We start from the raw sequence: 16,623 nt of genomic DNA, 5'->3' as shown, positions 1-16,623 counted from the left end.
GAGTGCATGTGCATGCAGGGGGGAGGGGCAGAGGGAAAGGGAGAGAGAGAATCTCAAGCAGACTCCCAGCTGAGCGGGAGGTGGGGGGTGGGGGGGTGGTGGAAACAGATGTGGGGCTGGTCTCACATTAAGACCTGAGCCGAAATTAAGAGTCAGTTGCTTAACTGACTAAGCCACCCAGGTGCTTCTTAATGCAGCCTATTCTTAGACAACACTTTGAGAGATACTGGTTGAGCTTGGATAATGCCAACTTGGTGTTAAAGAACAGAAATTCAGCTGAGTAAATTTGAAGATCTAATTGGCTTTATTAAGCAGTTCACGAGTCGGTCAGCATCCCATCTAACAAATAGAAGGGAGCGCTGAGGAATTTTTACAAAATGGAAGGTTTTTATAGGAATAAGGGTGGGGCAGGGATGTTAATAGCAAAAGAAAAGAAAGGATTCTTTCAGGCAAGGTCACCTTCCCCTAGGGGGACGCGCAGGGGGTCTCATTAGGTGGATCGCCTCATCTTCCTTTGGGGGATGGAGACACTGATGTGATAGATTACCTCATTGGTGCTGATCAGAAATTCCACTCTTGGAGAGGTTGAAACTGCAATGAGGTCTTGGCTTACTGTCCTGGGGGTAAGTGACTCTACCTTGGCCTCTAGTTTTATTTTTAACATTGGGAATGAAAGATGTCATAAGCCCAGAGGGTATTTTGGGGAGAGAAAGCGTGCACAGCTATGGAGAGCCTAGGGGATGCTAGAGGAGATAGAGATAGAGATAGGTTTGAGCGTTAGGACCTCAATATGGTAACAAGAGAATACATTCATGGAGCTCCCCTGTCGTGTCATCTAGTCCTCTCAAAAACCACATGAAGAAAATAACTACTATTATCCCAGTCTCGTTAGATGAGGAAATAAAAGCTCAGGGTTAAGTAACTTGCCCCAGGTCACATAGGTAGTATTTAGTGGAGTCAGGTTTGATCTGGGGCCAATTGTTTGGGAAGTCCATACTGTGTACCAGTCCTATACAACAACAGGAGGCTTGGGCAATTTTGCCAGCACAACTACTTTTTCCCATTCACAGCCCTTTTCAAATTGCTAAATTAACTAAAGTAGAGTCAGGGATGTGACATCTGCTCTCAGAAGTGCTCACGAGATTTCCACATTCTGATGTGTAACAGCCAAGGGACCTGGAAGTTTGTGAAAAGCTGAAGGGCCTGAGCTGATGAAAAATATGGAGAGCTATCGGATAAGGTATTTTTTAAGGAAAGCTTTTTATTGATTTATTTATTATTTTTTGTCTTGTACACTCAGTATCAGCCAAAACCCATCAGCCCAAAGGGGAGTGTGTCAGGGGATGCCCTCCTTTGGAGAATAAACCAACAATTTTCTCACCAGGGGACCTAAGATGGCTGAACAGGCTCTAAAAGAGGATGTTAGGTGAGCACACTAAATACAGGGAACAGGTTGATGAAAGAATTGGAGCTGATTAGACTAGAAAGGAGAGAACATGACTGCAGTTTTCTAATACTTAGAGAACTGGTAGAAAGAAGAGATGATGAGCAAGAACCACAGGTGGGATGTTGGTTGGAAAAGGATTTTAACTCAATAAATACGTGGTAGATTATATTATCATTCAAAATATTTGCTCTTTTTCTCTGGGATGTTTCTCCCCTTTCCTTGTCCCACCCTGGGTTAGGATTTCATGTGACTTTTGTTGGCTAATGAAATGTAGACACTTACAGTACAGCATGGGATTTGCCATAAACTCTTTTCCTCTTTTCCTCCTTTCCCAGAGGGAAGTCAAAGTGGGGCAGGGCCAAGCTGACCTGGGGGAGGCACATAATGTAAGTAAGAAATAAGCCTCTGTTGTTAAAAATTCACTGACGTTTTAGGCCTTTGTTATTGTGGAATATCTCAGTTATCCTGACTGCCAAAAAAAAAAAAAAAGCTGTCTCTAAAAGAGTTGTCCAAAGTGGAAAAGACTATTTGCAGAGGTAGGGAACTCCCTGGACAGGAAGCATTCAAATCTAGCTAAAAGACCACTTTGGAAAATGTTAAAGAGGGGTGGGTAGATTGCAATACTGGCTGAGTATATACGAGATTCTATGCTACGTTAATAGTGGGGTAAAAGGAGTGGCAAATTGAGCAAGGCTTTTCCCACATCATTCTTTAAACTCACTTGAAGATGAGGAACACAGTGACATTAGGGCAGATTAATCTCAGCTTGTGGTTACTGAAATTTAGAGTATTAACTCATGCTTGTTTGAGAACAGGCTTCTGGAATGTAACTAAAAGGAGAGTTAAATATGTATGTGGTTTGAGATTAACCATAAACGACCTTCAAGGGAGAATTGGAACACAAGAATAGCTCGGGAAAGTGTAATTCAGTCACTACCACGAGCCTCTCCCTGAATCCTGCTGTTAGAGAGACAAGGCCAAGCCACACTCATGGCCAGAGATCAGAGAGAGCAGGGACATGGAGTGGGGTACTGCCATTCCACTGACCCACAGCCCGGAGAAATACCCGTCAGTATTCATTCTCTTCTTTCCCCTTTCCTGTTTGCTCCCTTCAGAATCCCATGGGTTTTCTCTTGGCTCTTCTTCCACCCTTTCATTCACCTCTCACTCTTAGCATTGTCTCTCTTTATAATCTCATCCCTCATCATTTTATCATCTCCATAATCTGCTCTTGTTTCCCTCTGCCCATTTACCTAAGTCACCCATGAAATAGCGAGGAACGAAAAAGGGTGAAACGAAGCAACATTATGAGGGAGGCTTCTAGTCACAAAATGAAGTAAGCAGCCTGTGGTGGTGTGTGTGTGTGCTATGTGCAAGCATGGCTTTGGGGAAAAAGGGGAGCTATTCCAAACTTCAGATCCATTTCTTATGACTTGGAGGACCTGGAACAAGTTGCTTAAACTCTCAGTGTTCTCGGTTTCCTAATCCCTTTTTTTCAGGTGTTTTATTTATTTATTTACTTGTTTAAGCAGTCTCTAAACCCAACGTGGGGCTCAAACTCATGACCCCGAGACCAAGAGTCACATGCTCTTCTGACTCAGCCAGCCAGGCGCCCCTCAGTTTCCTAATCCTTAAGATGAGGTCAATGACTACCTTGCAGCATTGTTGGGAAATTCTAATAAAATAAAAATACGTTATATTGCTAATACATAATGGCCATCAAGTAAAAAGACTGATATTATTATATAGATTACATAACATTTTAGTTCAGCTTGGATTTGTATTTATAGGTTTTATGTCTTGGCTTTAATGCCTTAAAAGCTAGAACTATTTTCTGTTAGTATTTTTTCAGTGTCTACAATTTTTTGGTCACAGGAATGCATAATAAGTATTCAAAGACTTGGACTAAAACTCTGTATATATATGTGTTATTATATATATTTATATATGTAATATCAGATATTACATATATATGTTATGGGTTGAATGTTTTTGTCCCTCCCAGAATTCCTATGTTGAGCTCTAACTCCTAATGTGATGATATTTGAAAGTGGGGCTCTTAAGAGGTAATTATGATTAGATGAGGTCATGAAATGGGGCCCTCATGTTGGGATTTGTGTCCTTTTTAAGAAGAATACTGTCTTTCCATCATATGAGGACACAGCAAGAAGGCGGTTGGCCATCTGTAAGCCAGGATATGTGCTTTCATCAGAATCTGGATCTGGTGGCATCCTGAGCTTGGACTTCCCACCTTCAGAACTGTGAGAAATAAATATCTGCTATTTAAGCCACCCAGTGCATGGTATTTTGCTACAGCAGTCTGAGCTAAGTTTTGTATAGTACCTCTCCTATTGGTACAACTGAGTGAAATTCAGTGATACTGCCTTAATATATAGAATATAGTCCAGGGGTGCTTGGGTGGCTCAGTTGATTGAGTGGCTGACTCTTGGTTCCGGCTCAGGTCATGATCTCTGGGTCCTGAGATAGAGCCCTGCATCGGGCTCCGTGCTCAGCACGGAGTCTGCTTGTCCCTCATCTTCTGCTCCTCCTCTCTCTCTCTTTCTCTCATAAATAAATAAATAAATAAATAAATAAATAAATAAATAAATATCTTTTTTTTTAAAAAAGAATGTAGTCCGTATATCTATATCTAATACAGGATTTGTACCATCAACAATTTTTGTTATGACCTAAGTCCTATATGTAAGGAAAGGACTAGACACAACCCCAGTCTTTAAGAATTTTACATTCCAAATGATTAGGGCATTTAAACAGACCCTTTTTTGCTCCCTACCAAATATCTGTTCCCCCACCTTCTTCTCTGAGAATTTATAGTTCTGTTTGAAACGTCAATGTACCCATGCCTGGGCAATGTCTCATGATAATCTAAATCATGAGAGTCTCGTTTCCTACTCTCCCAGCCTTCTTTGAAGCTTGTAGAGGCCCTAAGATGTAAGAAGTTGCTAAGGGGGCTTCTGGGAAACCTTTTGCCTTTCTGACAAAAAGAGACAGAAGTAGCTGGGAGCCCCTCCCTCCATCCTGTCATAGCTTGGGCATGCATGTATTGCTGGTCAGCAGCAGTCTTTTGTGGCCTTGAGATGGTAACCAGAGGGAAGGAAAACCAACATGCTAATGACAGTGGGGCAGAAAAATAAATGTTATTGATTATATTACTAAGTAAACCAAAGGCAGCAGCCCCTACTTCTAGACTTGTTATGTGAGAAAACAAACCTTTATTTGTTTTTTTTTTCTTCCAAATCTTTATTTAAATTCTAGTTAGTTAACATATAGTGTAATATTGGTTTCAGGAGTAGAATTTAGTGATCCAAAACTTACATATAACACTTAGTTATATATATATATATATATATATATATATATACCACATCTTCTTTATCCATTTATCAGTCGATGGACACTTGGGCTCTTTCCAGAGTTTGGCTATTGTTGATAATGCTGCCATAAACATTGGGGTGCATGTACCCTTTTGAATCAGTATTTTTGTATCCTTTGGGTAAATACCTAGTACTGCAATTGCTGGGTCATAGGGTAGCTCTATTTTTAACTTTTTGAGGAACCTCCATACTGTTTTCCAGAGTGGCTGCACCAGTTTTCATACTCACCAATATCTGTTGTTTCCTGTGTTATTATTTGTAGCCATTCTCACAGGTGTGAGGTGGTATCTCATCATGGTTTTGACTTTTATTTCCCGATGATGAATGAGGTTGAACATCTTTTCATGCGTCTGTGACCTGTCTGGATGTCTTCTTTGCAAAAATGTCTATTCATGTCTTCTGCCCCTTTCTTAAGTGAATTATTTGTTTCTTGGGTGTTGAGTTTGATAAGTTCTTTATAGATTTTGGCTACTAACCCTTTATCAGACATGTCATTTGCAAATATCTTCTCCCATTCATTAGACTGCCTTTTAGTTTTGTTGATTGTTTTCTTCACTGTGCAGCTTTTTATCCTGATGAAGTCTCCATAGTTCATTTTTGTTTTTGTTTCCCTCACCTCTGGCTATGTGTCTAGTAAGAAATTGCTGCAGCCAAGGTCAAAGAGGTTGCTGCCTGTGTTCTCCTCTAGGATTTTGATGGTTTCCTACCTTACATTTAAGTCTTTCATCCGTTTTGAATTCATTTTTTGTGTATGGTGTAAGAAAGTGGTCCAGTTTTATTCTTCCACATGTTGCTGCCCAGTTTTCTAGAAAATAAACCTCTATTTGTTAAGTCCCTGCTAGTCAGCTTTTTTCCCCCCAAATTGCAGCCAAACACACTCTTAATAGATACCAGATAAAAACATAATATATAATAGAATTTCTGTTGCTGTGAAATTTCAGAACAAGTAAACACTGGAGTGAAATATCGCTGGTATGGAAACAATGAGGAGCTCTTTCTGTCATAAAAATACAATTTATTTGAGCAAATAAAATCTTCAATATTTAGAATATTCTTAAAGTAGATATAGTAGAGAACATAAAACTTTATGTTTTAATCCTGAAAGGAGAAAGAAAAATATAATATATATAGATTTCAAAGCATAAACAAAGAACGCTAAATGTATATGGATATCTGATGGTGACAGAAAATTATTTGGAAGAAATATTTTAGAGTAAATATTAGTTATGTGATATTGGCAATTAACACACTGTTTTGCCAGCTGTATCCACATTTGTCAACATCAGGTATTGAGCTGTTTTGTTGTTGGTTTTTTTTTAAGATTTTATTTATTTTTTGACACAGAGAGACACAGCGAGAGAGGGAACACAAGCAGGGGGAGTGGGAGAGGGAGAAGCAGGCTTCCCGCGGAGCAGGGAGCCTGACACGGGCTCGATCATGACCCACCCAGGCACCCAGGTATGGAGCTGTTTAAAGGAAACTAAACATCAGCATATTTAAATTCTTTTTAAAGTTTGGCTGCAATCTGTTTTCTTATTCCTAATTAATCCTCGCTCACCACCACCTATCAGTTTGTGTCTCCATGTGGATTAGATTGTTTAGCAGTGCTTACCTTAAACTGCTATTTTCTATTGAGACACTATTATCCTAGAATAAATTCAGTAATCTTCTATAGTTTTTCATTTTCAAAAATATCTGAGTTTGATGTTCGGGAGCCTATGAAAACTTTCAATACAAGCAGGTCTTACCACAAAAATTGTTTTCATAAAGGTGATTGATTATAGTTGGGCAATTAGCTTATATGTCTTTCCTGTGGACCCCTTTTGAAACTGGCTTTCCCATATTTGTGATACTTATTTGGTCACTACAAAATTCTCCAACTCAAATAGAACCTTGTAATTTGCTATATGGAGAGTAACCAGAGTCAAATTCAGAATTTCCGAAGACATCCCGCCAACATGGGTATCTATGGGAAGCAGTTTGTATTGTGCCAGGAACCAACCTGTAAAAAGTAGCCTTTGTCTTTTTGGAATTTATCCCACAGAGCTCTGACATGGAATGATAGGCCTTAAATGATCAAATAGCAATTTTAATAGTGATTGAGATGAATTTTGTAAATCACCTGTACTAGAAACTACTATCAAGAAAATGTTTCACAGGGGCGCCTGCGTGGCTCAGTTGGTTAAGCGACTGCCTTCGGCTCAGGTCATGATCCTGGAGTCCCGGGATCGAGTCCCACATCGGGCTCCCTGCTCAGCGGGGAGTCTGCTTCTCCCTCTGACCCTCCCCCGTCTCATGCTCTCTCTCCACTCTCTCTCAAATAAATAATCTTAAAAAAAAAAAAAAAGACAAACAGGAGACTTCTGTTTAAAAAAAAAGAAAATGTTTTGCAGATCTGTAAACATAGTCAGTGAAGTTCAGATTCATTATGTACTTTTTTTAAATAGAAAAAGGTCATTATTTAATACTATCTTAAAATAAATGTTAATAGAATATCAAATTATTCTAAAGCAAAATGTTTATTTCTGAAAAAAAAAATCAGGGAAAATAAACCAAAGCATCGAATTTCTTTTCTACACAGAGTTTTTGCCCCTGTTCTGTGTACAATCATCACTTTGTCACTGGTGATGAAAATTGGCCTCTTTCTTTGCCATCAGCCTGTAAGAGGTATGATGAGGGCAGGGAATGGACCGGCCCTGCTCACCCCAGCATCTAGCACAGTGCCTGGCACACACTGACACCCCATAAATATCTGTTGAATGAATGGTGTCACTCTGTACTTCAAAACCTTCAGTGGCTCCCTTTTGTCTAATAATTTAACACAAATTCTTCATCCCTAGCATCCAGGTCTTCTTTGTACATAAGCTGTCCTAGCTCAACCAGGTTGAAAGAGAACAAGTCATGCCTTACGTGCCTTGAGCTTTTGGCTGCGGGGCATGCTTTGTGAAAAATCCTGACTTTCCCTTTTACTCCCCTCAAAAGATTCATATCACCTGCTTTACAAAGAAAGACTCTTCATGTCCTTCTAGCCAAAAGTATTTCTTTCCTTGGTGCATCACCACAGTATGTCTCATATGGCACTTGTCACATTTTGCTTTTGATTACATGTGTTTTATCCCCACCTCCCATCTACACTGTAAACTTCTTGGGGAGACGGACTGTGAATGAGTCCTTGTATTACTCCGCATAGCACAATGTACACAGTAGTCATCTCATTCACACATTAAGTGTATATACCTGGGTTTTGGACCATCAGAGTTCTTAGATGTGAGAAGGAAGTTACCAATAAAAAACTCATACTATTATTTAGAATTGCACAGTATGATTAAGGACACAAGCTTCTGTATCAGCCTGCATGAGCTGCATCCTCACTTTGCTGCACAACAGCTTTCTAGTCTGGAATAATTTACATAATCTTCTAAATCTCACTTTCCTCATCTGTAACATGGTAATACTGTAATAGCCTCATAGAGCTTTTGTGCAAATTAAATGAAATAAGGTATGTAGAATGCTTAGTACACATAATAAGCATTTGTTAATATTCAACTCTTTAAAAAAGAAAAGATTTATGTATTTATTTGAGAGAGAGAGAAAGAGAGAGAGTGTGTGTGCCTGGTGGGGAGGGGCAGAGGGAGAGGGAGAGAGAGAGAGATAATCCCAAGCAGACTCCTAGCAGAGTGTGGAGCCTGCCTCGGGGATCAATCTCAGGATCCTGAGATCATAACCTGACCTGAAACCAAGAGCCAGACGCTTAACTGACTGTGCCACCCAGGCACCCCTCATTAATATTCACTCTTAATATCATTATTATTTTAACTTAAGATGTTTGCTTTTTTAGAGGCTGATACGTTTGCTTTGCAATATTGGATTGTAGATTAGAAAGCATCTCTGCACTGAGTAGCCCTCCATCAACAAAGCAATAACAACGACCAAATAATTTAGGAACCATATATTTTTTTCTTGGATATCTTAGAAAATTTCTGCAATTCTCCATTTAATTTTTAGCAGAGACCTGTGATATATTTCTTATCATAGTATTCAATGCCAATAATTCCTCATGAGGTTAATAGCAATGATTTCTTATAAATAACTCAGGTTACTCGTTTAGTAGTTATAAAACATTATCAGTGAATGCACTACCCCACTGGAATGAACACGTCATGAAATATCTAAGCCACTGTGCCACTAATTGCGAGATAGGATTTTACAGCTTTCTGGTCCTAGTGCAAGAGATCAACAGGGCACACACATTAATCAGTTGAACACATGAGCTGGGAGGGTACCACTCAAGGAATTTTCAAGATAATATCATCACTTGCTTGATTCTAATTTAAATAATTTGGAGTTCTTACAGCATTAGGAAGCTTTGAAAAGTAGGATGTTTACCCAAAGGCAATTAAAAAAAAAACCCTTTTTTTGGCATTTTACAAAATGTTTCTTCTGAAGAACAACACGTTTTTATAGGCCTGCACTGATTAAAGAAATCTTATTAGATATAAATGAGAAGCATGTGCTTCTGGTGGTATTGTACCCAGAGGATTTTAGTTAAGTAAAGTCTAAACTTTTAGAATATTTCAAATATACCCAGTTGGGCAGTTAATGAACCCTCTTCAACTTAAAGTGGAGGATTGTTACAAGAGAAAATAAAATTTAAAAAAAAATACAAAAAAATTATGGAGGAGACAAAAAGACATTGAAATCTTTTCCAGTACTCCCGTTCTGATGATTTTTAGGAGTTATAGCTAAAGAAGAGCAGCTTTCCCTTGATCCCTGAAATTGGTTTCTTGCATAACACATTATTTTGAATGTCAGCACTCAGCCCTTGGACTTCTTTAGAAGACCAAAGACCAAGATTGAGAATGGAGCAAATGCCTATTTCAGTCCTAGAAATGAAGACATCGGTAGTGTAATGGAAGGCAAGTGAAAGATAAATACATTTGCTTTTCCATCTGTTAAGACATAACTAAAACATTCTTCCCATTTTTTCGTTAATATTTTGTTTCCTGGCAACAAATAACAAAAATTCCCAATCAACCACATCTTTCACAATTCTTGGTTCTTTGAAAAAGCAGCACTAATACTATTATTTAGATTTCTAGCATATAAAATTATTTTCAGAAAAGAAATAATATTTTAAAAAGCGTAATATATATAATTATATGTCTGTGTATATATATGTATATCTCTATGTGTATATATACACATATATGGTATAGTTCAGTAAAGGAGCATGCCATCAAAACCATAAGGATGTATTATATAACTATAACCACTCTGGAAAATAACTGGCATTATCTGGTAAATTTGCTATAACCTAGCAATTTCACTCCTAAGTATTTATCCAAGAGAAGCTCTTTCACATGTACCAGAAGGCAAGTATAAGAATGTTCTTAGCAATATTGTTTGTAATCTCTTTCTCTCTCATACATGTACCTAGAAATTTTTCAAATGTTGATCAAGAGCAGAATGGATAAAACCAATACAGTGTGAAATTAAATAGTAACAGCTACATGAGAAAACATGTATAAATCTCATCTAAATAGTGAGCAAAAAAAAATCAAGTAGTAGAATATTATATGTACATTTCTATAATATATAAAATGTAGAAATGTTCTGGGGGCACCTGGGTGGCTCAGTTGGTTAAGCTTCTTACTCTTTTTTTTTTTTAAAGATTTTATTTATCCATTTATTTGAGACAGAGAGAATGAGAGACAGAGAGCATGAGAGGGAGGAGGGTCAGAGGGAGAAGCAGACTCCCCGCCGAGCAGGGACCCCAATGCGGGACTCAATCCCGGGACTCCAGGATCATGACCTGAGCCGAAGGCAGTCGCTTAACCAACTGAGCCACCCAGGCGCCCTAAGCTTCTTACTCTTGATTTCAGCTCAGGTCATGATCTCAGGGTGATAAGATCAAGTGCTCAGTGGGGAGTCTGCTTCAGATTCTTTCCCTCTCCCTCTACCTCTCCCCAGCCCGCGCACTCTCTCTCTAAAATAAATAAATCAATCTTTTTAAAAAATGTAAAAATGAATGAAAGGAGGTGAGTGGGGAGATGGATGAAGTAGATAAAGGGGATTTAGAGTTCATTTATTGTGATGAGTACAATGTAATGTCTAGAATTGTTGAATTATTATATTGTACACCTGAAACTAATGTAACACTGTAGGTTAATCATACTTCAACTAAAAAAAAGAGGAACTGACCTGGGGGAAAAATGTACACAATTAACGAGTATTTTGTTGTATACAAACATGTGTGGCAAACTCTGAAGAAAAGCAAAGGAATGTTTAATATAAAATTCAAAGTTATATAAAATTCAAAGGATAGAATTGAAAGGGTCCCACAGAAGGTATCAGAATAATATTCTTTCTCTTGAAGTAGGCAGTAGGTATGCAGTTGTTTGTTGCATTATCATTCATTGTATATTATATGTTTTAAATGTTCTTTTGAAACTGCTCAGTATTTGGTAAAAACAATAAAAAGCAAAGACTGCTACACAACCATTACCATTATTATATTTAAGAAAAATATTTTGAAAATATAATTTTCAGTCCTTTATAACTCATCTACTTGTGTATGGCCTGGGACATTATTTCCTGATTTTTGTGAGATTATGATAAGGTTTAATTGCTGTTAAAAAAAAAATGGCAAAACTAGTCAGTCCAGTTCATTATGGCCTGTGATGCTACCAAAGGTCAAATTCCATAAAACAAATTGACAGGCTGTCTCAGGTCTTTGGTGTTTGACAATTTTTAGAAATGAAGAGTTATTTTAAAAACTCTCTCATTGTGATGTTGTAAAACGTATTTATGCATGATGATTCTTTTTTTTTTTTAAGATTTTATTTATTTATTTGACAGAGAGAGACACAGCGAGAGAGGGAACACAAGCCGGGGAGAGTGGGAGAGGGAGAAGCAGGCTTCCTACCGAGCAGGGAGCCCGATGCGAGTAGGGAGCCCGATGCGAGTAGGGAGCCCGATGCGCGCAGGGGGCTCGATGCGGGGCTCGATGCGGGGCTCGATCCCAGAGACCCCGGGATCATGACCTGAGCCGAAGGCAGACGCTTAACGACTGAGCCACCCAGGTGCCCCTATGCATGATGATTCTTACTTTAGTCTACCTTTCACTGAATAGCTTTATATTATATGCCTCTAGAATGATTTCTTTAGTACAGCCCACACTGCAATTCCATACATCTATCTATTGTCTTTATATGGGCTCTAATACAATTGAATTACAAAACTCACAATTCTATTTTTTATAATATAATAATGAGTTTTATTGTATCTTCTCAATTCACATTTTTGCTTCTGTCAAGAGATTGGTTTAATCAAGAATTATTGGCCCAAAATTCTTCACAAGTGTTTCACTCTCAACTGAAGTTTGTATATTACTGAAAAGTAGGAGAGACTCTTATGTCAAAATATCAATTTGGAGACATTTACATTTTTCTGGTTATAACTAAATGGTCAAAATTATACAATTAAATAGTACAAAGCATTACTTTGGCGGATTTTATGTTTTTAAATATAACATCACCAGTGATTATATAATTATGCCAGATTTTTAACCGCTTTGGGGGCAATCTTTGTTATACTTAAAGTTATACTTAAAATGCCCAAATGAACAACTTGTCTATCTATTGTTAAAATGGAAGGCTGTATTAAGATAGCTTTGGGCCCTCTTTTATCCTCCTGTGTTACCTAGAGATTCCTGTGATCCTCAATGTTCTTTTTTAAAAATTTTTTTTAAAGATTTTATTTATTTATTTGACAGAGACAAAGCAAGAGAAGGAACACAAGCAGGGCGAGTGGGGGAGGGAGAAGCAGACTTTCCACTGAGCAGGGAGCCCAATGCGGAACCAGACCCCAGGACCCGGGGATAATGACCAGAGCCGAAGGCAGACGCTTAACGATTGAGCCACCCAGGCGCCCCTCAGTGTTCTGATTGTAAAAATCAGTGTGTTTGTTTTTTGGTATGACTGTTTCACAGCATCTTTTATTTATTTATTTATTTATTTATTTATTTAAAGATTTTATTTATTTATTTGACAGAGAGAGACACAGCGAAAGAAGGAACACAAGCAGGGGGTGTGGGAGAGGGAGAAGCAGGCTTCCCGCGGAGCAGGGAGCCAGATGCGGGGCTCGATCCCGGGACCCTGGGATCATGACCTGAGCCGAAGGCAGTTGCTTAACCGACTGAGCCACCCAGGCGCCGCAGCATCTTATATATATATATTTTTAAGACTTTATCTATTTATTTGACAGAGACAGAGATAGCGAGAGCAGGAACACAAGCCCCGGGAGTGGGAGAGGGAGAGCAGGCTTCCCGCGGAGCAGGGAACCCAATGTGGGGCTCGATCCCAGGATCCTGGGATCATGACCTGAGCCGAAGGCAGACGCTTAACGACTGAGCCACCCAGGCGCCCCCCAGCATCTTATATTTAAAGGAATCTCTATATGAAACAAAATTAACAACTTTGGATTTAACATATTTGAAGATATTGTAAGATATATGTGTGGGAAAAAAACCAGTGTATTGCTTAACTCTTCCAGATGTTATCATTTACAAATGAAATAGAATTTGTCAATGAATGCCTTAAAGACAAGCTGAAGATACAAAATCATTCACCGTGGGGTTCAGGGCAAAATAATCTTATAACTTTTATGACAGGATGGGCTTGACAGATCATGGGTTTTGGGTCTGACAGACCTGCTTTCCTAGTCCAACTCCATGAGCCATACATCTTCGATTGAAGTCCTCTTGAGGTCTCCTCACTCGAGAGATTATACAGGGATTTTGTGGAGGCTAAATGAAATAATGTAGAGAGAATTGCTGGGACAAAGTGAGTACTCAGTAAATGTTCTCCCTGCCCCACATCCCAGCTCAAAGCAGGAAGTAAAATTTTCTCAGTTCAAGAACATAAAGTCATATCAACAGATTATAAGCAACTTCCTTTTCATCCAAAGTTCTCACCAGTGTTTTTTGTGACATAAACCACAGACCTCAGGATGCCTGCCCCACCGTCTCCTCCCACTCACTTCATACATGTTTCCCAACCACCATTCTCTTTTACTTTTGAGGTTTGGAACAAGAGAATGGTTGTCTCAGGGAATTAAAAAAAAAAAAAAAACCTTACAATGGAGGGAAGGAATGCGCATCATCATCAACAGAGAAAGCTTATATAAGACATGAGTTGTCAGGGGCGCCTGGGTGGCTCAGTGGTTAAGCGTCTGCCTTTGGCTCAGGTCATGATCCCCGGGTCCTGGGATCAAGCCTTGCATCGGGTCCTGGGATCGAGCCCCGCATCCCCGCATCCCTGCATCGGGCTCCCTGCTCAGCGGGAAGCCTGCTTCTCCCTCTCCCACTTCCTCTGCTTGTGTTCCCTCTCTCGCTGTGTCTCTCTCTGTCAAATAAACAAATAAAATCTTAAAAAAAAAAAAGACATGAGTTGTGACTACATACTTCCTATACAAAAAGGCAATACCATCATGCTGTTTTGTAAGGTAAGAGACCAAAGGAAATCCTACTGAGGCTGAACATTCAACATAGATTTCTTTTGCATCAGTTCTGTGCTTATTACTATGGAAGGCCTTGTAGTGGGTGCTAGTTTCTGAAGACAGAATCAGATATATGAGAAACTCAATGTAAAATTATTTTTTGACATCTATACCTAAGTTTAATTTCTCTTTCAAATCCCTATATCACCTGGTGGTAATAACTATCAGTAAATCTGGGACTTCCCCTGTTTCATGAGGAACACAACTGCATTCCATAGGTTCTTCCTAGGATGTTCCAAGGTATGGGATGGGAGTCAGAAAATGTATTTGTGTGGGACACTTGGCATTAGGCCATCACAAGTATCCAGGCTGTCATCTGCTGATACTACATCCTGGTCCCAATGCCCCTTTTAGTCATGGTTAGCATTTCATTTTTGTTATGTGTTATTGCAGAAAATTTAGGTTTTCCCAGCTCTTTGTGCTTCATCTAAAACAAGGATTGGCAATTTTTTTTCAATAAAAGGCCAGATAGTAAGTATCTTGGGCCTTACAGACCATGCAGTTTCTGTCACAACCACTCAGCTCTGCCTTGGTAGCATCAGAGCAGCCACAGCAATAGGTAAAGGAATGGGCATGCGTCTCTTCTGATAAAATTTAATTTACAAAGACATCCCGATCTAAATCATTCTCTCCTGCATTGGGAAGCATTTGGGGGGCTCTTTGAATCTTCCTGGGGCACAAGAGACCTTGGGGCTGTCCAATACCCTATTTGGAAATGTTTTCTGTTCTTACCATTCTTCAACATTGGGCAAGAAATAAACCCTGGGGTCTCACTGTTCTGCAGGGTAGCTTGTTTTTTGCCGTCAGAGTCTCCTCACAGCCTGTTTTTTAGGGTCAAGTGTGCGTTGATGCAATATGGCATTCCTACATGGTGACGTTCCAGAGCTTCTGCTCAGGCATGCTGCCAATGTCCCCCATCTCTAATCCCCCCTCCGCCGACTCTCTTCTCTTTCCCCATTCTGTACAAATTTTATCAAGATTTGGAGTGGAGATAGAAAGCTGATTCAGACTGGGCATATATTCTTTAAAATGTATGGTTTATAGCACATATTTTACTCAGAGTCATTCAAGGCTTAGACTTTGAAAATTCTAATAAATCCAAGCTTTTGCATCTCAAAACCTTTCTCTGGAGAGTACAAAGGGTGCACAAATGTATAAGGTGCTTATCTTCTTGTTCTTGTTGAGACACCAAGTTTAGATGAAATAGTTAAATAAATTAAAAAAAAAATTCCCCCTTAACTTAGTGGCTTAAAACAGCAATGAATCAATATTTCTCATGGTTTTGTAGGTTAACCAGGTGGTCCTTCCGCTGGTATTTGCCTGGGATCAGTAACAAAGTTGCATTTAGCTGGTGGTTGGCTAGGGTCTGAGCTCAGCTTGAACGTCTGGGACAGCTGGGCCTCTCTCTCTACATGGTCTTTCACTCCAGGCTTCTTCATAGCATGGCAACATTCCAAGAGAATAGAAGCAGAGGGTAAAAAAATCACTTAAAGCGTAGCCTTGGAAGTGACATAACATCACTTCTACCATATTCTATTGGTCAATGCAAGTGGCACAGACACTCCAGATACAAAGGGTGAAGAAACGGATTTCACCTGATTGGACACCAGGTTGTTATGCTATGCCCTGCATAAAAGTATCCTGCCAAAGGGCAAGTAGGGCTGACATGCAGTCTGGGTTCCATTCAGCTCACTGGATGCCCTGGAGTAGATTTGCATCTACTTCGAGGAAGGGGTCATCCACTTGCCAAGCCATGTACTCATGGACTCTCTCTGCTCATAGATGGCATTTTCTAATTCACACAGAACACTGTTTAGGCTAGTAGAGATCCTGCTGGGCATTATCTTACTGTGAATCAAATATACACTCTATCTCGATGAATGCTAAGATCTTTACAACAGAGTTTAGCTAATCATTCCAAAGCTGTACAGAGTTTGCAGTGAGGGGGAAAAGGAAAGAGGGAAAGAAACTGGATGATATTCCTTGTTTACCTCCACTCCGTATTCACTCCCAGGAGTGAAGCCACAGTACCGGGCCTTGGGGGGATGTGTCCCCAGAGATTCTCCTTAAGCCTTAAGAGGATGTCCCACATGGGTGATTCCTCTGTCCTCTACTCCTCTCCTCCTCTGTCATTTCTAAGCCATTTAACCTCTTTCTATAATATCTACATTCCCACTCCCCTTTTCGCTGTTATTCACCAACTGCTCCAATTGAAATAAAGAA

This window comes from Neomonachus schauinslandi, chromosome 3, assembly GCF_002201575.2.
Source record: "Neomonachus schauinslandi chromosome 3, ASM220157v2, whole genome shotgun sequence".
NCBI lineage: Eukaryota > Metazoa > Chordata > Mammalia > Carnivora > Phocidae > Neomonachus > Neomonachus schauinslandi.
The sequence above is the reverse complement of the archived record's forward strand: the minus strand, read 5'-3'. Positions refer to the sequence as shown.